Source organism: Saimiri boliviensis, chromosome 1 (genome assembly GCF_048565385.1).
Source record: "Saimiri boliviensis isolate mSaiBol1 chromosome 1, mSaiBol1.pri, whole genome shotgun sequence".
In the NCBI taxonomy this organism is placed as follows: domain Eukaryota; kingdom Metazoa; phylum Chordata; class Mammalia; order Primates; family Cebidae; genus Saimiri; species Saimiri boliviensis.
In genome coordinates, this window is record NC_133449.1 from 9,872,369 (window position 1) to 9,896,896 (window position 24,528).

Here is a 24,528-nt window from a genome sequence, read left to right on the forward strand (position 1 = left end):
GTACTTCTCCCGGGCCCTGTTGCCCATCAGCCCGGCTCGCACCCCAGGGTCCTGGTGGCTGGCGTGAGGGCGCCGACTGGCTGATGAATGGCTTCTGTGCCCTGTGTCCAAATACCAGACTGCCCTGAACAGGGCCCGGTCTCTCAGGATCAGGGTGGGTCAGGGACGCCGCATGCGCTCCCCGCGCTCTGCGCACGAGTCTGACAAGTGGTTGAGCTGTCTGGCATCCCAGTCTCTGTTAATCGTCCATGCTGCCCCTGGGGGTAGAGAATTACGGTCACGTTTTATAGCTGAAGAAACTGAGGCCTGTCTGTGATGTGTAGCTAGGAGGCAGAGAGGCAGGGGCCAAGGCTTAGCCTGTTGCCCACAAAGCCCATGCCCTGTTCCCTATGGCACGCTGGGCGCTTGGATGCTCCTACAGAACAGTGTCTGGTTGTCTGTCACGTTCTATTTACCGAGCAGTGAGAGAACACGCGCTTTGCCCCCGCCCGTGTCCTAAGCTCTTCACAAGCATGAGCGTGTCTAGATGGTGACAGTCTACTCATGGTCTCTCTCTGAGGGCTTTTACCCCGGCGGCACTGGAAACATGGCAGTCGGTCACCACTGACCCTGTTAGGAAGCAAGTGTGTCCGTACATGCCACTTATGATGGAGACAGGCCATGGTCACTTTGCTGGGGCCAGTGTCAGCATGATGGCAGATGCCTTGAGAACCGGGCGCAGAACTCTGCCTTCTGGAGCAGGATGTCAAATGCTGTTTGATTCATGCATGTGACACCTGTCAAGAGCCCTGTCACAGCCGCTCCCAAAACAAGCCTGGACTGCCACTCTCCCCTGCCCCCACCACCCTGCACAGCACCTTCCCGACTGTGTTTTATCTGCCTTGGTTTTTCTGGGTCTGGTGTAGCATCAGAAATGATCATTGATAAACGAATGAACCAATCAAGGAATGAATGAGCCAGTGAAAGGCAAATGACTGGGCGTGAACGGTGCTCTTGATGGAATTGGAAAGAAGCTGGTCCAAGGGCCCAGAACAGCCTTTTGCCTCGATGCCCAAGTGCTGGGATCTCGCTGCTTGGCTTGGACATGCCTCTTGCCCTGCCTGGCTGTAGGGGACAAACAGCGGGGTGGTGGGTGTGTGTCCGTGCCTGCGTGGAGGATGTGGTGGCTGGTGAGTGTCAGGCTCCGAACACGGTGCCCTGCCTTGCATTTTTCTCTTCTCCCAGGGGCTGTGCATAGTCCTCGGCAGGTGCTCTCAGCGGGTGTGGTGGTGGGAAGGTCCTCTGTCCCTTGCTCATCCTGTGTCCTGGCTCTGCCTCCTTGTCTCCTCTCTGGGCCAGGAGGAAATGGAGAGGTGGGATCAGGGCTGATGTCCCCAGCCTCGGTGGCGGAGTACTGGACCATGAGTTCCCACCCCGAATTCTTCACGGCAGAGATTTATGACCTGCCTTTCCTCATTTTCCAAATTGAAGATCACTTGGCCATTCTGATTTCTCTTCCCACATAAGGCCATGGGGGCCACCTCTGAGATGTAATAAGCGCTTAGGCCAAATGTCTGCTTGGCCAGAGGAATTGTCTCTGGGGCTTTCTTGGAAATGACTCTCAAAGCATCCAAACTACAGTGTTAGGGGGAAAAGCGGGTTCTCTACCCACTTGGGCTCCATGTTCGAGGGCCTGAGAATTTTACAGTCAACAGATCAACAGTAGAAAAGACAAAGGCTGTTTTTGTTTTTGTTTTTTATCATAGAGATGGGGTCTCATGTGATTCTTTCGCCTCACCCTCCCAAAGTGCTGGGATTACAGTCCCGAGCCACTGGACCGGGCCTGCCTGAAGAGACAGAGTTTATTCACACGCACAAACCCTCTCAACTGTTTTTTCTCTGCTCTCACGCCACCCCAGTCATCAACACAGAAGACTTCAGGGACCAGATGTGTGGGGGTTCCTCTCCACCACCAAGCATTGGGCACCAACTGGCCGTCCTCCAATTCAGTGCCAACATTACCTACCTGGACAGAGTGTCAGATCCCACAGGCTGGGGCTCAGTCCCTAAGGCCACTCTACTGCCAGCAGATACTAGTCACAAGTCAGCCTCCAGAACTTCTGACCAACTGGCTTCAAGTTGGGGTTCCAACAACCCTCTCTTTGGGTTTGAATAATTTGCTGGAGTGGCTCCCAGAACGCGAGGAGACACTTGTGTTTACTGGTTTATTATAAAGGATATTGCAAAGGATACAGATGGAGAGGCGCATAGGGCGAGGTGTGGGGGAAGGGACGCAGAGCTTCCATGCCCTCCCTGGGCGCCACCCTCCAGGAACCTCTGTGTGGTTTGCCATCTTGAAGCTCGAAAGCCCAGTCCTCTTGGGTTTCTATGGAAGCTTCATGATGTCAACATCTCTTCCCCCAGGATATAGGGCGAGACCCTCTCTGGGGAGGGTTTTAAGACCCACAGTCAGAAAAGTGGGGGAAGATTAGAGTTCTGTCTCGGGGCAGGAGAAGTTCAGAGAGATTCTGTCTCCTGCAGCCTAACACCTGATGTTATAACTGAAGACTGTAACAAGGGCTATGAGAGTTACGAGCCGGGAACCGTGGCTGAAAACTCTATGCATATACCACATATGTGTATAGTGACACTGGAGAAGTGGAGGGGGTTATCCACAGCAGGGGCCCCAGCCCCCAGGCTGCAGACTGGTACCTGTTCGTGGCCTGTTAGGAACCCGGCCTCATAGCAGGAGGAGGGTGGCGAGTGGGCATGACCGCCTGAGCTCTGCCTCCATCGGAGGTGCCATTAGATTCTCAGAGGACCGTCAACCCTGTCATGAACTGTGCGTGTGAGGGATCTAGGCTGCGCAGTCCTCATGAAACTCTAGCGAATGCTGGATGATCTCAGGTGAACCAGTTTCATCCTGAAACCATCCCCCTCACTGTTGGTGGAAAAATTGTCTTCCAGGAAACTGGTCCCTGCTGCCAAAAACGTGGGGGTGGGGGCCTGCTGCTCTAAGGACTGACAGGGGATGGGAGGGAGAGAAAAAGCGCCTGCTGAAGAGCAAATGGAAAGAAACGGGCTTCCAGGGGACCAGCGTGTGAGATGAGACAGTCTGTGACGAAGCTGACTTATGCAATGACAAAGACTGTCCCCTGGACCACACTTGACTCAGTCTCCCTGGGCTCTTTCCCGCCCAGGCCTCACTTTTGCACTTCCGTGTTCGTCTTTGCATTGCCCAGTTTTAGCGTGAATCTTGCTAAGTCAGTTGAGTGAGAAGTCTCCCGCCTGCTCTCTGATCCCCCTCGATCCTCCTCTGTCATCCCCCAGATGCTGTCTGATTGCCTGGCCTGCCGTCAGCAAGAATCCTGCGAGGTCAGTTTAGCCAGAACCCCCTCTCCGGGTGTTCGCTCCGCCGACCCCCACCCTGCTCCTTGGCTATCAGTTCCCACTTTTCCTTGCTGTGTATGCGGCTGAGCTCAATCTCTCTCCCCTACTGCAGGATCGCATCGGTGGTTCATACACCCATGGCGATAATTCCTTCCCCCCGCCCCTGACGCCCCCAATAAACTGCCTTCTTGCTGTTATTAGCAAACGTCATTGAATCATTTTGCTTTAACAGCAGGTTCAAGAGATCTCCTCCACCTTCCTCCTGGCAGGACATGCCCTCTGCCCCAAAAGAGAATTTATGGCAGTTTTGCTCTGGACCTCCTTCCTGGGAGTGAAGCGGCCCCTTTCTGAAGAGGGGGTTTATGGCAGCCTCACTCCCAGAAGTTTCTGCTTTTAGTCAGATAAGGGAAACTCCAAAAAGCCTTATTTCGGCATCTGTTGAATCTCAGATGTCTTCAGTTTAACATAATCTTGATACCAGCACTGGGGATTGGAGTGGGTCCCACACCAGTCTCCTATGTGCCCTACCTGTCCCCACCATCAGCAGAAAAATGTGCCAGCTCTGGGCTGGCTGGCTCCACCCTCCAGCCCCCGCCCTGTGGATTCATTTCTTCCCTCTCTTTTCTCCTTTTCTTTTTCCATTACCCAGTCATTCCTTTCTTCTACCCACCCGCCGACCTGATCACCCAGTCATTCTTCCATCTTGCAATCCAACCTTTCCTCAGTACCCAACCTGTGCAATGTACCATGGGCTTCAGGCAGTGGCTCCCAAAACCCAGCATAGAGCAGGTACTCAATAACACCCGTTTCATCCATTATTCAACAAACACTGGTCACTTGCTGCTTTTCTTTATTATTATTATTATTATTATTACTTTTTTGGAGATGGAGTCTCGCTCTGTCGCCCAGGCTGGGGTGCAGTGGTACGATCTTGGCTTACTGCAGCCTCCGCCTCCCGGGTTTAAGCAATTCTCCAGCCTCAGCCTTCTGAGTAGCTGGGATTACAGGTGGGTGCCGCCATACCCGGCTGATTTTGTTGCTGTTGTTGTTGTATTTTTAGTAGAGACAGAGTTTCGCTATGTTGGCCAGGCTGGTCTCAAACACCTGACCTCATGATCTGCCTGCCTCAGCCTCCCAAAGTGCTGGGATTACAGGCATGAGCCACTGCGCCCGGCTTATTATTATTGTAATATTTATTTATTTATTTATTTATTCAGGTAGACAGGGTCTTGCTCTGTCACCCAGGCTGGAGTGCAGTGGTACAATCATAGCTCGCTGCAGCCTCCCTTTCCTGGGCTCAAGCCATCCTTCCACCTCAGCCTTCCAAGTAGCTGGGACTACAGGCACATGCTACCATGCCCAGTTACTTGTATTTTTTTGTAGGGATGGGGTTCTCACTGTGTTGCTCAGGCTAGTTTTGAACTCCTGGACTCAAGCGATCCTCCTGCCTGAGCCTCCCACAGTGCTGGGGTTACAGGCATGTGCCACTGCACCTGGCTGCTTCTCTATGTAAGTTCCCAAGTTGAAGCACCGCCTTCAGGTGTTGTTTTAGACGTGCAACCTGAGGGGAAGTCTTAGATTAATTGCTGCGTGCAGAATTGCTCTCAAAGACGAAGACTGTCTTTGCTCTAGAAAAGTGCTCACAGGCGCTGTGAAGTCCTAGATGTCCCTGGTGGCAACTCAACAGAGGAGCCAGCAAAATGCTTTGTAGGGGGTAAGTTCTGGTTTTTGCTGCAGAGACAGTAAGAGACGCAAAGCCAGCACGGTGAGGGTGAATTGGGGTGGGGGAGGCACCTTGGGCTCCCCAGCAGAGGGAGGGCATTTGAAGATGGGGGCAGCTGCTCCTTGGAATCTGACAGGCATGGCCACAGAATATGTGCCCCTTTCCTGGCCCCTCCAGGTCTGCACAGTCCTGAGTGCTCGTGCCAGGCAAATGAGTGTCTGAGCTTGGAGAGCTGGCCTCTGCACTGGGCTTCCTGAGGCTGGGAGGATGCCAGCCAGCCCCTGGGGATCTGAGGAGGTCTGGGAGCTGGCTTTGAACTTCTGCCCACGCTGGAACTTGGGGAGAAGAGGGAGATGTGAGTCAGGTTCTCCTAGTTCCTGAGGGCCTGGGAGGCCTTGGCTGGCATCCAGTCTACATAGAGTGGCCCCATCTGACTGTTCTGATCCAGATTCTGGCACCCGAGTGAGCTAGGCCACAGGAGCAGCCAATGTCCCTGCTGTCCCTGAAGGCCGCATGGGAAGCACCTGGGACTGGAGCTCAGGCTTTCCAGAGTGAAGGGGGTGCCTTTCCCCGCCGACTTCCTGGCTTTCAAGTACATCCCAGACATCCCCAGACTCCCAGAATGAGCTCCTGCACCTGCCACGACCCCTGGAGACGCCTCTGCCTGCCAGGATGACCCACCCCCAGTTTTCCCAATTACCTTTCACATTTCCTCTTTGGACATGGAATTTGATTTTGAGGCTGAGCAGGTGGCTGGAGACATAGGACATAATGTATCATGACTTGGGAGTTGACTGGCTTATCATGGAAATCAATGTTCTCCCTCCTTGAGAAGGGGTTGCTTGGCCAGGTCACTTTGATCTTGCCCTGTGGTGAAATCAGATGGTCCCTGGCTCGCGGGCGCGGGAACCAGGGGGGAGTTTTGGGGTGTCAGGAATGCTGCGGGGTGGGGGTGAATGGGCTGTGCTGTCAGCCTTGTTTTCCTGTTGGGAGAGAGAGTGAGAAAGGAGGGGGACAAGAGAGAATGATGCCAAGGAGGCGCCTGGGCAGCGGATGAGTTCAGCCCCAGGGTGACTGCAGTCATTCGGCAGTGGGGACAGACACCAGCCCCGGCTGGGTGGTGGGTCATTTATGGCCTGGGTCTCCCCCCTCCTCCCTCCTCCTTCTCTCCAACCTGCTTTCCTGCTGCCAGAAGTGTGCAGGCTCCCGTGTGCCAGGGCACGGCAGAGGCAGCACAGGAGACTCCATGGGGCCTGTGTGCCGCGCTCCCCCATCCGCCCCAGCCACAGTCCTTTGAGAGCTCAGCAGAATGAACGCCTGATTAGGAATCACATGCCAGAAAGAAGCTGTGTCTATTCCAAAATCAAGAGGCCAGGAGAGGTGGCGCCCTTTAAAAGGGGAGAAGGAGAGAGAAGCGGCCGTCAGGGGCTTGTTCCCTAGCAGCCCAGACACCTCCAGGCTGCAAGCTCCTTTGAGATGCGGGGCCCAGCCCTCATCAGGGCAAAAGTGGGTGACCCTCCACCCAGAGTGGACCCCGCACAGGCTGGGCCACTCATTAGAGGCTGCAGGGCCGCACAGACCCCAGGCAGCGAGCCTGTGGCGGGGCAGGGTGTGCTGGAGGCCGAGCCCCTCCTCTGTGGCTGGCAGCTTGGCCCAGCCTCCTCACCGGTGAACAGTCAACTCTGCCCCGCCAGGGCTGCTGGGGAATTAAATGAGATAAGGTGTCAACCCTGAGCAACTCCGCGCTGAGAGCCATGCAGTACCCAGCAAGGCCCAGCAAAGGGAAGGAGAAGTCAGGCGGGGCCCGCGGGCTGACGTGGGGTTTGACGGCCGCTGCCGTCTGTATCTCCCGCCCTCCTCCTAAGCCTTGCTTCCAGGGCAGCCCGGCCCCTTGTGCCAGCTGGTGGCATCTCTGCAATTGTTCCTAAAGAGGGGCGTGTGGGTCAAGTGAGGTAAGCAGGGCTGGGCAAGGTGGTGCCCACCAGTCAGTGTCAGAGTCTCCCTAATGTGGCCGGTAAGACAGAGCCGGCGTCAAACAAAGGAACACGGTGATTTGGGAACTGCGGTCGCCTCTGTCCTGAGCATCTGGGTCAGGACGACACGGATGCCACCCCAGGATCCCTGGCATAGGGAGCTAAACAGGACAGCTGGGCAGAGGCAGGAGCAAATAGTCACAGACACCTCCCGACCAGCGATGTCCCTGGAACAGTCTTTCTTATTTTAAAATATTGAGTGTCAGTTACGCATCAGGCTCTGTTCTGGACTCGAGGTCTCAGGAACAAACAAAATAAACAGCAACTTGGCCCTTGTGTAGCTCAGGATGAAGAAGACAGGACGGGGAGCTGTGAGGTGCCCCCACCTGGCCAGAGGCTGGGAAATCTCAGGAGAAGGTGCTGCTTGTTTAGAAAACCAGACCAAGGGGCTCTGCCAGTCCAGGCCTGGCCAAGGCCCAAGGATGAGATTGGGGTCTGCGTGCATTTTAGCATGAGTGCATTGAGAGGGGGGACATGTGTGTTAACAGGGCATGGGGTTGGGAGCCAGACAGGCTTGGGCTGAGTCCTGCCCTATCTACTAACTAGCCTGCTGGGTCACCTTGCACGGGGTGCAATTTCTCTGCTCTAAGTCATGGATGCTGAGGCCCGCCTGTCTGTCGAGGGTCTGGGGAAAGTCGGACGAGCTGAAGGAGGCCAGGGCTGGCATCATGGTGGTCCCTGGGCCGTGCCTGCTTCCCTCCCACTTCCGCTGCCTCCACCTGACGCTGCTCTGGAGGGACCAGGGTGGGCGGATGGAGGACGATACCCCACGCCGTGCTCCTTCTCTGTTGCTCAGTGATTTACAGGAAGCCGGCTCAAACGAACGCTCAGGGAAGACGGCGAATGCCCTTTTGTTTTTAGTTCAATTTTGTGAGCAGAATGCTCCTGGGGCCAATAGATTTTTCCAGTAATGAAATTGTAAAAATGATTGAATTACGCCTTTCTAGCTTCAAGGACAATCTGTGCCCTTTCCCCAGCCCTCCGCGAGACATGAGCGAACGTTCGCCTCCTGCTCGGCTGGCCCCTTCCCTCTTCTGTCTGTCGGTGCAGCCTCTGAATATAATCCCGGCAAAGGGAGGGGCTGGGTTAGCTGTTACTGCACCCAGGACTGCCCGTATCAGCTGCAAAATGACATGTGGGGCCCTTTGTTGAAAAACAATGAAGAATTTCAAGACGGTGGCAGCAAAGACTTAGGCTTAGCCCATCTGAGCAGGGGCCTAGCGTGACCACACAGGTCACACCCTCTGATGCCCACCCCTCTGAGTCCCGGGAACAGTGGTAAATCGGCACACAGGAAGTATCTGTTGAATGGAAAAGCCGATCTCCTTCAGCTTCTTCCATGTCTAGCCTCTCTTCCGCCATTCGACTTTCTCTCTTCTTCTCATAGCACTCGGCAGCATGGACTCTGGCTGCCTGGGTTCAAATCAGCCCAGCACTTCCTAGTTGTAAGCCCTTCAATAAGTGACTTAAAAACTCTCTGTGCTCAGTTTTCCACATCTGCAAAATGGGGAGATGAATAGCCCCTACCTCCAAGGATCGTCATGAGAATGAGGTGTATGAAGCTTGCCCAGCGTGAGTTCCATAGCAGGCCCTTGGGGGTGTCCACCATAATGATTATTCTTTTTTTTTTTTTTTAAATGGAGTCTTGCTCTGTTGCCAGGCCTGACTGCAGTAGCGAGATCTCGGCTCACTGCAACCTCCGCCTCCCGGTTCAAGCGATTCTTCTGCCTCATCCTCCCTAGTAGCTGGGACTACAGGTGCTCGCCTCCATGCCCAGCTAATTTTCGTATTTTTGGTAGAGATGGGGTTTCATCATGTTGGCCAGGGTGGTCTCAATCCCTTGACCTCATGATCTGCCTGCCTCGGCCTTTCAAAGTGCTGGGACTACAGGCGTGAGCCCCCGCGCCTGGCCGATCATTCCTTCTCCTCTCTCTTTTCCATCTTACTTCCTCTCCATCCATTGCTTGGTTCCCCTGTCCTTGGTCCCCTTTCTCCCCCAGCGACATCTCCACATGCACAACAGTGGCAAGTGCCCAGCCTGTTCTTGCAGCTGATCCCCTCTGCTGGCTTCGCCAGTCGCCCCAGGAGCAGCTGGAGCCTCCATGTCCTCTGGCTCTAGGGAAGAACCAGCTCCAGCCCCCTGAAACCCCTATCTGTCCCTCCTCCCTCGGCAGAGGCCCAACGCAGTCAGGACCGTGGCCCGATGGGAGTAGCTCTTCCCTCTGCCCCTAGGCAGGGCTCTGCGGAGCCTGGGAGCCTCGCCTGGAGTCGGCCCTCATGCCTCAGGAGAGAAGGAGAGCGAGGAGGGAGGTGATGGGGCTCCCTGGCACCCCCGCTGCGCAGTCTCTTCTGGGCTCCTGATGGCCTCACAGCTGGGAGGCCTGCCCAGAAGAATCTAGTCTAACCCAGTTCAGTGAACTTGAAGAGAATGAGGGCCTGCCCCGGGCGGGCAGAAGGCAGCATTCCTGCCTTCGGGAGCCCTTGGCCTGGCACGGGTTGGTTAGGGCCTAAATCTGCCTGGGAGGCCACGTGGCGGTTGGGCTGGTTCTGTGCGGGGTGTGCTCCATGGGGGGCGTGATCTGGCAAAGCCTTGGAGGTGGGACTGTGGTGGCACCGTTGACTGAACAGTCAGTATAATTCTGCTATTGATGAACTGTGGCCCCGCAATTCACATGTGGGAGCCCAAGCCCCCGGTGTGGCTGTATTTGGAGTAGGACAGCAATGATGGTTAAATGAGGTCGTATGGACGGTGCCAAGCCACCAGGATTAGGCTCCTTAGGCCTGCCGCCTTCTCTCTGCCATCTGAGGACACTGGGAGGAGGTGGCCGCCTCCCACCCAGGAGGAGCCCTTGCTGGACCCTGGGCCCTGGCTGCACCGTGACCTTGAACTCTGGTCCCCAGAACTGTGAGAAGTAGATTTCTGCTGTTTATGCTGTCCCATCTGTGGCGCTTGGGGAGAAACAGTATCTGAGGAGCTCCCCAGTGCCGGCTGCCCGGGCCCAGTGTCAGCAGAGGAGAATGACCGTGGCCACCCCGTCAGCTCCCTTGCCAGCCAGGCCTTCCGTGGCTCCCTGGGCAGGCGGGGCCCTCCCGGCTCTGTGTCCTCAGTGAAAGCAGGCCCACGAAGGCCTGTGGGGTGGAGTGAGGAAGAAACATTCCCCAAGGGGTCACTCTCTTCAGAAGACCTCAATGGCTGTAGACTACTGAACTTTTTCCTTAAAAAAAAAAAAAAAAAGCTAGGTATGGTGGCTCATGCCTATAATCCCAGTACTTTGGGAGGCCAAAGGAACACTTGAGGCCAGGAGTTACAGACTAGCCTGGGCAACACAGCAAGACCCCATCTCCAGCTCTACCAAAATCTTAAAACTTACCTGCGTGTGGTGGCACATGCCTGTGGTTTCAGGTATTTGGGAGGCTGAGGCAGGAGGATCACTTAAGCCCAGGAGCTAGAGGCTGCAGTGAGCTATGACTGCACCACTGCATTCCAGCCTGGGTGACAGAGTGAGACTCAAAAATGATAAAAAGGAGAAAAAATGTTGCTAGCTGCTATAAAGTTTCTCTTATGCAGTACCTCCTCATTTTACAGAAAATTTGGAAATAGGGAAAAGAGAAAGAAGAGGAAAAGATGCCTAAATATACCTAGAAAGGCCTGTGCACATGCTGCTGGATTTCCTCCTACTCCTTCATCTACGCAGTGGGTTGTTCCTTATTTAAAATGTTTATTTAGATGTAACTCACATGCAGCAAAGTGCACAACTCTGAAGTTTGTGGTTAAGTTTTAGACATGTACACACTCTGAGCCCCCCACTTCTGTTAGGATAGAGAGCAGTGCCAGTGCCCAGGGGCACCGCAGGCCCTGCCCAGCCTCACTCACACTCTCTTCAGCAAACCCAGATTCTCACTCTATTCCATAGAATAGTTTGGTCTGTTCTTAAACCTCATATAAATGAACTGTGTTGTATGTGGTCTTTGTGTCTGGCTGTTTTTTTTTGTTTGTTTTTTTGTTTCTTTTTCATTTTAAAAATTGTGTTAAAATACACATAAAATTTATCATCTTAACCATTTTTAAGTGTACAGTCCAACGTTATTAAACACATTCATAATGTGGTATAACCATCACTGCCATCCATCTCTAGATCTCTTTTCATCTTGTAAAACTAAACTCTGTTCTCATTAAACACTCTCTATTCCCTCCTCCCTACAGCCCTGGTAACCACCGTTCTACCTTCTGTTCATATGATTTTAAAAAAAATTTTATTTTAGTTTTTGAGACGGTGTCTCGCTATGTCCCCTAGGTGGGAGGGCAATGGCGCGATCTTGGCTTACCGCAACCTCTGCCTCCCAGGTTCAAACGATCCTCCTGCCTCAGCCCCCTGGGTAGCTGGGATTACAGGCACACACCACCACGCCCAGCTAATCTTTTTTTTGATATTTTTTAGTAGAGGCAAGGTTTCACCATATTGACCAGGCTGGTCTCAAACATGTGCCCTCAAGTGATCCACCTACCTCAGCCTCTCAAAGTGCTGGGATTACAGGCGTGTGCCACCGCCCGCCCTTGATCCTATGAATTTGACAATTCTAGGTACCTCCTATGGGTGGGTTCATACAGCACTTGTCTTTTTGTGTCTAGCTTATTTCACTTAGCATAGTGTCTTCAAAGTTCATCCATGTTGTAGCATGTCCGAATTTCTTTCTTTTTTTTTTTAGGCTGAATGCTATTCCATTATGGATATCATGCATGTTGCTCATGCGTTCATCAGTCAATGGACACTGAGGGGTAGCTTCTGCCCAAGTTTCAGACACTGTGAGTAATGCTGCCGTGAACATGCGTGCACAAATATTTCAAGATCCTGTTTTCAGTTCTTTTGGATATATACCCAGAAGTGGAACTCCTGATCACATGGTAATTCTACTTCCAATTTTTTTTTTTTTTTTTTTTTGAGACAGAGTTTCGCTCTTGTTACCCAGGCTGGAGTGCAATGGTGAGATCTCGGCTCACCACAACCTCCGCCTCCTGGGTTCAGGCAATTCTCCTGCCTCAGCCTCCCAAATAGCTGGGATTACAGGCACGCGCCACCATGCCTAGCTAATGTTTTGTATTTTTAGTAGAGATGGGGTTTCACCATGTTGACCAGGATGGTCTCGATCTCTTGACCTCGTGATCCACCCGCCTCGGCCTCCCAAAGTGCTGGGATTACGGGCGTGAGCCACTGCGCCCGGCCTCTCCTTCTAATTTTTTAAAGGAGCCACTGTACTGTTTCCCACAGTGGTTGCATCATCTTACATTTTGCGTCTGGTTTCTTTTGCTTAATCTTGGTCAGGAAGATTCCGGAATGTCATGTATGGCACAAGTTTGTTTCTTTATAATTGACGTGTTAAGGACTCCACGGTATGAGCAAAACCCAATCTATTAATTCCACTGTTGATGGACGTTTGGATTGTTGCCCACTGTGGCTATTAGGAATGAAACTGCCACTAACTTCCTTATACACATTTTCTGGTGGTCATAGGCACCTGTTTCTCTTGGGGATATATTTAGGAATGGAATTGCTGGATCACAGGGTAGGCAGTTGTTTCACTTTTAGTAGATATTAGGTGTAAATTGTGAGATCTTTAAAATAGTACAGATTGAGCCAGGTGCAGTGGCTTAGGCCTGTAATCCCAGCACTTTGGGAGGCTGAGGCAGGTGGATCACCTGAGGTCAAGTGTTTGAGACCAGGCTGACCAACACAGTGAAACTCCGTCTTTACTAAAAATACAAAACTTAGCTGGGTGTGGTGTTGCGTGCTTGTAATCCCAGCTACTTGGGAGGCTGACGTAGGAGAATCACTTGAACCCAGGAGGTGAAGTTTGCAGTGAGCTGACATTGGACCATTGGACTCCAGCCTAGGTGACAGAGTGGGCCTTTGCCTCAAAATAAATAAAATAAAATAAAATAGTACTGATCATCACATAAAGTTTTGAGGTCTGCCTTTTTCACTTAACATTAAATCATTACTATTTTTAAGTTAGAATTTTTATTTTGAGATAATGATAGATTCCTATGCAGTTGTACGGAGTAACACAGAGATCCGGTGCACGTTGTCCCGGATTCTCCCATAGGTGGACATCTTGTGGACCTAGAGGTAATGTCACAGTAACTGTATTGACATTGATCCAATACCCTCAGCTCTCCCTGGCTTTCTTTGCATCCATTCTTGTGCATGTTCCTCTAGTTCCACTCACTTTTATCACCTGCTCATGTTTGCGGCCCCACCCCCCACCACAGTTCCAACGCCGCAGGGATTCCCTTCCCTCCCCTGCCCTCCCCTCCCCATCCCTTCCTTCTTTGATTCTGTTCCCGAGGCTGGAGTGCAACAGCACCATTTCAGCCCACTGCCACCTCCACCTTCCGGGTTCAAGCAATTCTCCTGCCTTAGCCTCTCAAGTAGCTGGGACTACAGGCACATGCCACCATGCCTAGCTAATTTTTGCATTTTTAGCAGAGACGGAGTTTCACCGTCTTGGCCAGGCTGGTCTCAAACTCCTGACCTCAGGTAATCCACCTGTCTCGGCCTCCCAAAGTGCTGGGATTACAGGTGTGAGCCACCATGCCTAGCCATCCCTCCTATTAGTTTCTAACACAATCATCTACCCAGCATCTGGCAACCACCAGTCTGTTCTCTATCCTGATACCTTTGTCACCACAAGAATGGTCTGTAAATGGAATCAAGTAACTGGTAACCTTTGGGGATTGGTTTTTGCAGTCAGCATAGTTCTCTGGAGAGTCATCCAGGTTGCTGTGTGCTGTGGTTTGAATGTTGATGCCCTCCTAAATTCAGATGTTGGAACCTCATACCCAATATAATAGTTTTAAGAGGTGGGACCTTTGGGAAGTGATTAAGTCATGAGGGCTCCGACTGCATGAATGGAATTAATGCCTTTATAAGACAGGGGAAGGGAGTGCAGCTGCCCCTTTTACCACGAGAGGACCTGGCACCCAACTGCTGTCTGCGAATCAGAGAGCACTCCCCAGACACCGAATCTGCTGGTGTCTTGATCTTGGACTTCCCAGCCTCCAGAGCTGTGAGCAGTAAGTTTTTACTCTATAAATGATGCAGTCTAAGGTATTTTGTTACAGCAGCTGGAACAGACTGGACACTGTATGCCAGTGATTTGTTATTTTCGTTACTCAGTGGTGTTTCTGGGTTTGGATGTGCCGTAGGGTGTTGGGCATTCACCCTTTTTGTTTGTTTTTGTTTTTCTGAGACAGAGTCTCACTCTGTGGCCCAGGCTGGAGTACACAGGTGTGATGTCGGCTCACTGTAACCTCTGATTCCCAGGTTCAAGCGATTCTCATGCCTCAGCCGGCCTGGCATTCACCCTTGAAAGGACATTTGAGGGCTACCAGGGTTTGCCTGCTATACAGTAAAGCTGCTGCGGGGACTAGCATATAGATTCTTTTGCGAACTTATGTTCACCCAAGAATCCAGTTGCTGGGTTGTGTGGTATTTGCCTCGTAACTACAGATGCTTCTTGACTTACAACAGGGTTACATTCCAATAATCCCATTGAAAATTGGCGGCGTGGGGCAGTGGGAGCTGATCTCTCTGCTGCTGTCCAGCACTGTGAGGGAAGTACAGTTTCTATTGAATGTATATCATGTTCGCACTATCATAATGTCAAAAATCCTGGGTTGAACTATCATAAGCCAGGGATTGCCTGTACTTTTTAATTTTTTTTTTTGAGACAGAGTTTTGCTCTTGTTGACCATGCTGGAGTACAATGGTGTGATCTCGGCTCACCGCAACCTCTGCCTCCTGGGTTCAAGCGATTCTCCTGCCTCAGCCTCCCAAGTAGCTGGGAGTACAGGTACGTGCCACCATGCCTGGCTAATTTTGTATTTTTAGTAGAGACGGGGTTTCTCCATGTTGGTCAGGCTGGCCTCAAACTCCCAACCTCAGGTGATCTGCCTGCCTCAGCCTCCCAAAGTGCTGGGATTAGAGGCGTGAGCCACAGCGCCCGGCCAGATTGCCTGTATTTGTGAAGGAGCCCCACGTCCTAGGTTACTCTGCCAGTTACATATTCTGATGCAAACCTTTTCTGAAGTCTTAATATCATGACATGCTGGGGGTCTCCACACCCCTCATTTTGGGGGATTAGAGGTTTCTTCTGTCTAATCCAGCTCTAGAGCCACTTTCTCTGGAAGCTTCCACCCAGAGCCACCTCCCTGAGAGAGCGGCCCCACCAATGACCTTCCTGTGGAGTGATGGAGCTCTCAGGCTGGGCAGAGGTTGCCACCCCATGGCTCCCTCCCCCAGAGGAGGGGCCCCTGGTCTCAGCTGAGGCTTACAGCTGAACACACCTGGCTCCGGACGCACCGAGAGCTCTTTGCCTGAGTGTGTCCCTATCATGTAGACAGAGGCCTTTGAGAAAATAAACCGTCGTGAGAGAACCTTTTCCTACTGGGGGAAGCTGACTTGGTCTGGTGAAGACTTACTCACTTGCTTCCAGCAGAAAATAACTTTACTGTGAGCCTGAAGGTTATTATAACTAAATCATTCTCTGAACTCTATAGACAGGCTGGGCATGGCCATTGTATTTCCATCACCCTGGAGAGAAATCTGTGACCAAATGGTTAAAAAAATTCCAAGTCATGCATTATTCACCCTCACTGCATAATGCATGAAGGCTGCCGGCCGGGCCCATTTATGTTTTCAGTGTTGGCCTCAAATGTCAGGCACTGCCTTGGAGAGGCCCAGGAGGGCTCTGGCTCTCATTGCTGGCCCCTGCTCCCCTCTGGATGAACTCAGGCCTCCAGGGCTCCTGCTCTTGCTCATTAGGCTTTCAGCCCGGATGATCCTTCTTTCTCTTCTTCTATGAAGTCCTCTCCATTTTTCAAGTCTGAGAAATCACCTATCCCTGCCACCTCCCCAGGCAGGAAGTCATCCTTCCTCCCTGTTCCCCGTGACACTTTATTTGTATTTATTTATTTTTTTCAAGGTAGAATCTCGCTCTGTCACCCAGGGTGGAGCACAGTGGCCTGATCGAGGCTCACTACAACCTCCGCCTCCCGGGTTTAAGCGACTCCTGTGCCTCAGCCTCCCGAGTAGCTGGGACTGCAGGCAGGCACCACCACACCTGGCTAATTTTTGTTTTTTTTTTTTTTTAAATTTATTTTATTTTAAAAAATTAAAAGAAGTCATCCTTGCGCAGGGGCCATGCTAATCTTCTCTGTATCATTCCAATTTTAGTATATGTGCTGCCGAAGCGAGCAGGACTTTTGTATTTTTAGTAGAGATGGGATTTCACCATGTTGGCCAGGCTGGTCTCGAACTTCTGACCTCAGGTGATCTACCTGCCTCGGCCTCCCAAAGTGCTGGGATTACAGGAGTCAGCCACCATGCCCAGCCCTCTGTAGTACTTTAGAATCTTGATAACTACCACCAACATGATCATAACTTGTATGATTTATGTAGTTTCTATTCTCTGCTGGACACTCACACTATCTCATTTAATTCTTATAATAGCCAGTGAGGCAGATATTCTATTTCTCAATTTTAAGATGATGAAACAGGCTTAGAGAGGTTAATTAATGTGCCCAAAGACATGCTGCTAGCGAGAGGCAGCATCGCAGTTTGCCTGCAGGATGGTGGTAACTGTCATCCCTTTTCTTCTCAATCATTCTCACCAGAAATGTATTAGTTTTGCAGCCTTTTCAAGGAACCAACTTTAGGTTTTGCTAATTGTCTCTGTATCTTAGTTCATTAAGTTTGTTTTCGTATTTCTAGTCCTGCTTGCTTTAGATTTATTTTGCTGTTCCCTTTGTAATTTCTTGAGATAGATCTTAGTGCATTTCTTTCTGATTTTTTTCTCCCTTCTCCAGCTCAGGCTGGTCTTGAACTCCTGGATTCGTGCAAGCATTTCAGGCTAGAAATTTCCCTCTGAGCACTGCTTTGGTTGCATCCCTGCAAATACAAGTTTTGATACGATAAGGGTTTATTTGATACGATAAGGGTTTATTATTCCATTCAAAATATTTTCTAATTTTCCTGGTGATCTCCAGGTGGGATTGTGCTCAATCTGACAGACTGCACAGCGCTCTCATTCTCTCTCTCTCTCTCTCTCTGTATATATATATGTGTATATATATATATATATATATATATATATTTTTTTTTTTTTTTTTTTTTTTTTTTTTTTGAGACAGGGTCTCAGCTTCGTCACCCAGGCTGGAGTACAGTGGTGCGATCATGGCTCACTGCAGCCTTAACCTCCAGGGCTCAAGCGATCCTTTCACCTCAGCCTCCTGAGTAGCTGGGACTATAGGAGTGAGCCACCACATGCAGCTAATTTTAAAAAAAACTTATTTTTTTTTTTTATAGAGATGAAGTCTCACTATGTTACCCAGGCTGGTCTTTAACTCCTGGCCTCAAGCAATCCTTGTTCTTCAGCCTCCCAAAGTTCTGGGATTATAGGTGTGAGCCACTATGCCTGGCTCTTTTTACAGTACTCTTTTCTGGCATTGAGCAAATCATTTACCTGTCTGTCCCTTCCCCAGGATCAATGGGTCTTAGTCTTATTTCCCACAACCACTAGGTGGTTTATTGTCGCTGTGCCCAGGCTAAGGGCTGTGCCCTGGGCAGTTGGGCTCCAGGTTATGGGCCATTCATGCTACCTGTCACTTCTTTCCCACTCAGGAATCACATGACAGTGTGGGGGAGGGCGGTGTTCCTGCAGGGGTCCCGTGGATCTGTGCTGATTTACTACGAAAGTCAACAATTCATGAACTTGGGGCATTAGCTACAATGAGCCACACATTTTGAAGAGGGATCATTTAATTTGAAAAGATCAAGCAGCCTACCACCTAAACACCCCACTCTCTCATGGAAAACTGAAGTCATGTTGAAGAAGAATCAGAGGGGAACTGGATAAATGACCATGTATCTGCTTTATGGTGGTAGGATACTGTCTTATTCCGTTCAGGCTGCTGTGAGAAAGTACTACAGGCTGGGCACAGTGGCTCACATCTGTAATCCCAGCACTTTGGGAGGCTGAGGTGGGAGGATCACCTGAGATCAGGAGTTTGAGACCAGCCTGGCTGACATGGTAAAACCCTGTCTCTACTAAAAAGACAAAAACTAGCTGGGCGTGGTGGTACGTGCCTGTAATTCCAGCTACCCGGGAGCCTGAGGTGGGAGAATTGCTTAAACCTGAGGGGTGGAGGTTGCAGTGAGCTGAGATCGCACTGCTGCATACCAGCCTGGGCGATAGAGCAAGACTCCATCTCAAAAAAAAAAAAAAAAGAAAATACTCTGAGTTCTGGGAGATCAGGGTGCCAGCCCAGTCGGGTTCTGGTTAATAGCCAGCCGTCTTCTCCCGGTGTCCTTACGTGGTGGGAGTGGTGAATGGGCTCCCAGGGGCCTATCTTCTAGGGCACCGATCTCATTCACAAAGGCTCCACCCTCATGACCTAATCACCTCCCAGAGGCCCCACCTCTTAATACCATCACCTTTGGGATTAGGATGTCCACATATGAATTTCGGAGGGACGCTGTCAGTCCATGTCACATATGCTTTGACATTATACTAGGGACACTGAGACTCATTCTTGGCCATCCAGGGATTTCCTGCCAGGCCGGGCTATACTTTGAGAACCACCACTCTTGATTCCAAGCTCTTCAAACGTCAGCATTGTGTCTTGTGATTATTTTCTGCACCCTGCCCCCTCCTGGGTGGGGAGATTGGGGTACCTGGCAGGGTCTGGAGGGGAGAGCAGGGCAGGTGAACTCCTGGATGCCAGTGAGCAGGCAGGGTAGGGAGGCTGGCTTCTCTAGCTGGGTGCCAAGCTGGGGGCTATGAATGGGACAGTGCTATGGAGGGTCCTTTGGCCCCCAAGGTGGCCACCCCAAGGATGAGCTCTATGCAGGATGACTCAGTCAGCCCCCCAGGAAGCCACCTGGCCATGTGGAAGGAGGAGTTGATGTCCTGCCACCAGCTCTGGGCACACGGCACCTGGTGATCTCCTCCTGGCACCCAGCAGTGTTGGATGCATAGTTACTTCATCAGTGTGTGCTGAGTGCATGGGAAAGTAAATGCTCACGCCTGAGATTTGCTTTAACATATGCCAGCAAAACAAGCAAGCAGAAAACAGTGGGGCAGAAAATACATGAATCAGAATGCCAGAAGGTGGACTGCCAGTCGCTGAAGCCGGATGGCAGCTATATGGTGGTTCATTGTACTAGTCTCTCTCTTTTTGTATATATTTAACAATTTCTATGATAAAAATGTTAATAGATAAAAGAAACACTGAAACAAAAGTGACTTATGGCCAGGTGTGGTGGCTCACACCTATAATTCAAGCACTTTGGGAGGCTGAGGTGGGTGGATCACCTGATGTCAGGAGTTCGAGACCAGCCTGGCCAACATAGCAAAATCCCGTTCTCTATTAAAAATACAAAAATTAGCCAGGCATGGTGGTACATGCCTGTAGTTCCAACTACTTGGGAGGTTGAGGCAGGAGAATCACTTGAACCCGGGAGGCAGAGGTTGCAGTGAACAGAGATCGTGTCACTGCACTTCAGCCTGGGCGACAGAGTGAGACTTAAAAAAAAAAAAAAAAAGTGATGTATTGGAGCCTTGATTTCCTCATGTAATAAAGTGGGAATAGTAGAAATATACCTCCCTGTGTTGTGGTGAGATTTAAATGAGAAAACAAGCAATGAAAGGTAGTTTTACCAATACTGGACTTTTAAATGAGATGGGCTCAATTAGTGGCAAATGGAAGGTGTTGAAGAAGGTAGAATTGTTATTTGTGTATGTAGTGTGCCAGGCAGAATCATGGCTCCCCTGAGATGTCTGTGTGCTCATCCAGGAAGCTGTGACTATGTTCCGTCACGTGGTGCAGGAGAATCATGGTTGCAGGTGGCATTCAGGTTGCTAATCAGCTGCCTTTAAGACAGGGAGATTATCCTAGATTATCTGCAGGAGCTGATGTAATCACAAGAATTTTTTTTTTTTTTTTTTTTTTTTGAGACAGGGTCTCACTCCATTGCCCAGGCTGGAATGCAGTGGTGCGATTACAGCTCACTGCAGCCTCAACCTCCTGGGCTCAAGCAGTCCTCCTGCCTCAGCCTCCTGAGTAGCTGGACTGTAGATGTATGCTGCCATGCCCAGCCACTTTCTGTATTTCTTGTAGAGATGGAGTTTCACCAGGTTGCCCAGGCTATGTAATCACAAGAGAAATGACATACTGAAACAGGGAAAGAGGGAGGTGGAAGAGGAGAACCAGAGAGGGGTGGCCGCATGAGGAGGGCTCAGCTGGGGTTGGTGGCTTTGTGGGTGGAGGCAGGACCATGAGCCAGGGAAAGCTGGTGGCCCCCAGGAGCTGCAGCAGGGAGGGGACCTGGCTCCCTCAGTGCCTCCAGGAAGGGCCAGCTGACAGCTTGGAGCCCAGTGAGACCTGGTTTGGAATTCTGATCTGCAGAACTGTAAGATAATTAATTTGTGTTGTTGTAAACCACTGATTTTATGGTAATTTAAATATACAGCCCTAAAAAATAATATACACAACTTTAATCGAAATTGGGCTAAGAAGCCAGATGCTAGTCCCAGCTATTCAGGAGGTAGAGGTGAGGGGATCACTTCAGCCCAAGGAGTTCGAGGCCAGCCTGAACAACGTAGCAAAGCCCCATCTCTAAAAAATAAAAATAAAAAATTGGGTTAAGAGTGTAGCAGCTGGTCCTTAATAGGGTGAGCCGTAAGGACTGGTAGTTACGTATCAGTTTGAAACACATGGTTGCCAGCTCGCTCCTCTCCCTCCCAAGTCATCACAGTGACATCCTTTTGCTCAGTGTCCTTCCCTGCAGGGTAGCTCAGGACAGAGGAGACAGCCAACACACCCATGCAGGGAAGTCAATGGCCACTCAAACACAGGCTCTTTTAAAAGTGGGAGAGTGGCTGGGTGCAGTGGCTCACGCCTGTAATCTCAATACTTTGAGAGGCCGAGGTGGGAGGATTGCTTGAGCCCAGGAGTTGGAGACCAGTCTGAGCAACATTAGGAAGATCCTGTCTCTACAAAAAATATACAAAACTATCCAGGTGTGATGGTGCATACCCAGCTACTCAGGGGGCTTAGGCTGGAGGGTGACTTGAGCCCTGCAAGCTAAGACTGCAGTGAACTCTGATTGAATCACTGCATTCCAGCCTGGGCCACAGAGCAGGACTCTGTCTCCAAAACAAAACAAAATAAATAGAAGCAGGAGAGGCGTGAGCATTGAGAGTTTGGCCGAGGAGGGGCAGCGCTGGCTACCCAGCACTCACTGGCTGCATCTGGGCCTGAGGATGTTAGGTCCCTCAGGACTCACTGGGCTGATGTGCCATCTGACCCCTCTGAGACCTCTGGGACTGGGCTCTGAGCCTCTGGGACACTGGAGGGGTGTAGCAGGTGTCTGGGCAGCATCCAAAAAAAAGCACGTGACAGAGTCAACAGTGGCAAGACCCCTTCAGGCCAGCCCAGCTTGCCCCATTTTCCTTGATTCCCATCACAGCAGGCTCTGTTGCTCTGCAGCTGATTCATTCAGAGAAGCAGGGTTCTGGCTGGGTACGTTGGCTCACGCCTGTAATCCCAGCACTTTGGGAGGCCAAAGGTGGGCAGATCACTTGCGGTCAGGAGTTTGAGACCAGCCTGGCCAAAATGACAAATCCCTATCTCTACTAAAAATAAAAAAATTAGCTGGGCAGGGTGGCGCATCCCTGGAGGCTGCAGTGAGCTCAGATCGTGCCACTGCACTCCAGCCTGAGTGACAGAGCAGGGTCCTTAGCCCTGGCTCCACTGTCTTTTCTGGCTTGAGGAGACAAAGCTTGGTGACATGAGGACTGCAAACATCCTGCGGTCAGGTCTGGGACCAGCATCGGCCTGGTAGTTTGCTGTTTCATCAGGAGACTTGCAGTTTATAAGCAGCCTCTTCTTTCCTCCTCTCCCAGAGCTGGGCAATCAAAACAAAACTCCTTCCCTTCCAGTATTCCTCTTCACTAAAAATCTGCGCAGCCAATTCTCCTGGGAGTGGGAGGACCGGCTTGGCTCATGTTGGCTGGTACGGTCCTGGTTTTAGCACTGAAAACCACGAAAGCAATGAAAGTCTCACGCTGTGGGAGGCCCTGAGTCCTGGGCACCCTGGGACTGTTGGTCCAAACCGTCCCTCCCATGGGGCCCACGCAGCAGGCCCTTTGAGGCCTGGGGCAGGCAGGACAGAGACAGCACCCGCCTGGCATGGGCTGAGGCCTCCTGCAGCTGCCTCCCGACCCCTTGTTCTCCTCTGTCGCTCCAGCGCAGCTGAGGGGAGACCTGAGCTCTCTCGGTCTCCGTGGGTTTGGGGCAGGCCCAGAATGGCCCAAGTCCAGTAACACCAGCTGTCCCTGGAAGTGTCACCTCCCTGGTCTGGGAGGAGCTTCAAGAACATCTCATCCTTCCATTTCTTGTACAGATGAAGAAACTGAGTCAGAAAGGGAGGAGGCTGCCTTAAGAAAAATTCATGCAACTCAACTTTGATCCTGTAGGGCATTTGTGGGTTTAGGGGAGCAGGTCTGAAGACGGAAGACTTGGGTTTCAGCTCCGTCTCTTCCTGTGCACAGCGTGCCCAGAGTGGCACTAACCCAAAGCCAATCTGACAAATGGACAAGTCATCATATTTGCTGGTTTCGCTGATCTATTTATAAAAATGAAAATTTATAGCAAATCCTGTAGGATGCGGTAGATTTGGAAGATTTCTGTGATGTTTTGTTTGACTAATGCTTATTTTCCCTTTTGTATCAGTGTTTTAACAAATGCTTTGGATTTCCTCCAAGCAGAGGAGAATCAGTGTGCAGCTGTTAATTTTGGCTACTGACTCCAGGATGAGGGGGGGAGAGAGAGAGAGAGAGAGAGAGTGAGAGGGAGAGAGAGAGAGAGAGTGGGGCGGGAGAGAGAGAGAGAGAGAGAGAGAGAGAGAGAGGTGGGAGAGGCTGAGTGTGGGAGGGAGGCAGACGGCATCAATTCATTAATATATTCAAAACCATATTCAAAAGCTATTCATTAAAAAATTCTAGAATATAGTGACTACATACTTAAAAAAAGGCTTTTTTTTTTTATAATGGAAAACTTTGAACAGAGGCAAAAATAGAATCCTACAAAAGCCCAGCGTATGACATGCGGTGTCAGCAGAGGTCATTATGTGGCTTGTCCCATCTCATCTTTTCTCCCACCCAATCACTCGTCTCCCAAATCTGGATGGTGTTAAGGTGATTTCAGCCATTGAATTCCATCTGTGAGTGTGGCTGACCACGTTCTCAAGTGTCCTGGATACATTCTTGAAGATACCCAGGCGGGGGCGGTGTCTGGCGCCTGTAATCCAAGCACTCAGGGAAGCCAAGGCGGGCAGATCGCCTGAGGTTGGGAGTTCCAGACTAGCCTGACCGACATGGAGAAACCCCATCTACTAAAAATACAAAATTAGCTGGGCATGATGGCACATGCCTGTAATCCTAGCTACTTGGGAGGTTGAGGCAGGAGAATCGCTTGAACCCGGGAGAAATGCAGTGAGCCGAGATTGCACCATTGTACTCCAGCCTGGGCAACGAGAGCAAAACTCCATCTAAAAAAAAAAAAAAGAAAAGAAAAGAAATTATTCTTGAACATATTCTTGAGGATGAGAATGAGAAATTCTTACAAATGTCTATTTTTTGTGTCCCTGTGTCTTGCCTTTCAGCCTCCGCTCTCTGTCCCTGTATTTCCTCTTCCTCACCCTTCACCCCAGCCCCCTCTGTTCTCCCCACTCTCTCCTAAACTCCAGACCTCCACTCTGACCCTCAGTCTCATCTTCTGGGTGACTGGCTTTGCAGCCCCTGCTGAGCTGACCCTCCTCTCTGTCCTTCCTCGTGCTGGGGTTCTCTCTCCTTGGCTGTTTGCCTAGCTGAAGCATAGGCTGCTGGACAGAGGCAGGCCCAGCATGCTTTGAATGTTGTGATGGAGCCCAGCTGAGAAGAGCTGGCCTGAACTTGGCAGAAATCTTCAAAATCTTTAAAAAAGCCGGGCGCGGCGGCTCAAGCCTGTAATCCCAGCACTTTGGGAGGCCGAGGTGGGTGGATCACGAGGTCAAGAGATCGAGACCATCCTGGTCAACATGGTGAAACCCCGTCTCTACTAAAAATACAAAAAATTAGCTGGGCATGGTGGCGCGTGCCTGTAATCCCAGCTACTCAGGAGGCTGAGGCAGGAGAATTGCCTGAACCCAGGAGGCGGAGGTTGCGGTGAGCCGAGGTCGCGCCATTGCACTCCAGCCTGGGTAACAAGAGTGAAACTCTGCCTCAAAAAAAAAAAAAAAAAAAAAAAAAAATCTTTAAAAAAGAAACTCCTCCATGATGGGCCGCTGTAAAGTTGTATCAGTT

At 50.9% G+C, this 24,528-nt stretch overlaps 1 non-coding gene across 1 annotated transcript; it reads right to left on the reverse strand.

Moving 5' to 3' along the window:
- Positions 1-16,274: 16,274 nt before the first annotated feature.
- Positions 16,275-16,382, reverse strand: LOC120362044 (U6 spliceosomal RNA). Its single transcript, XR_005578051.1, has one exon. It is a non-coding gene; the product is annotated as a U6 spliceosomal RNA (small nuclear RNA).
- Between the last annotated feature and the right edge of the window lie 8,146 nt (positions 16,383-24,528).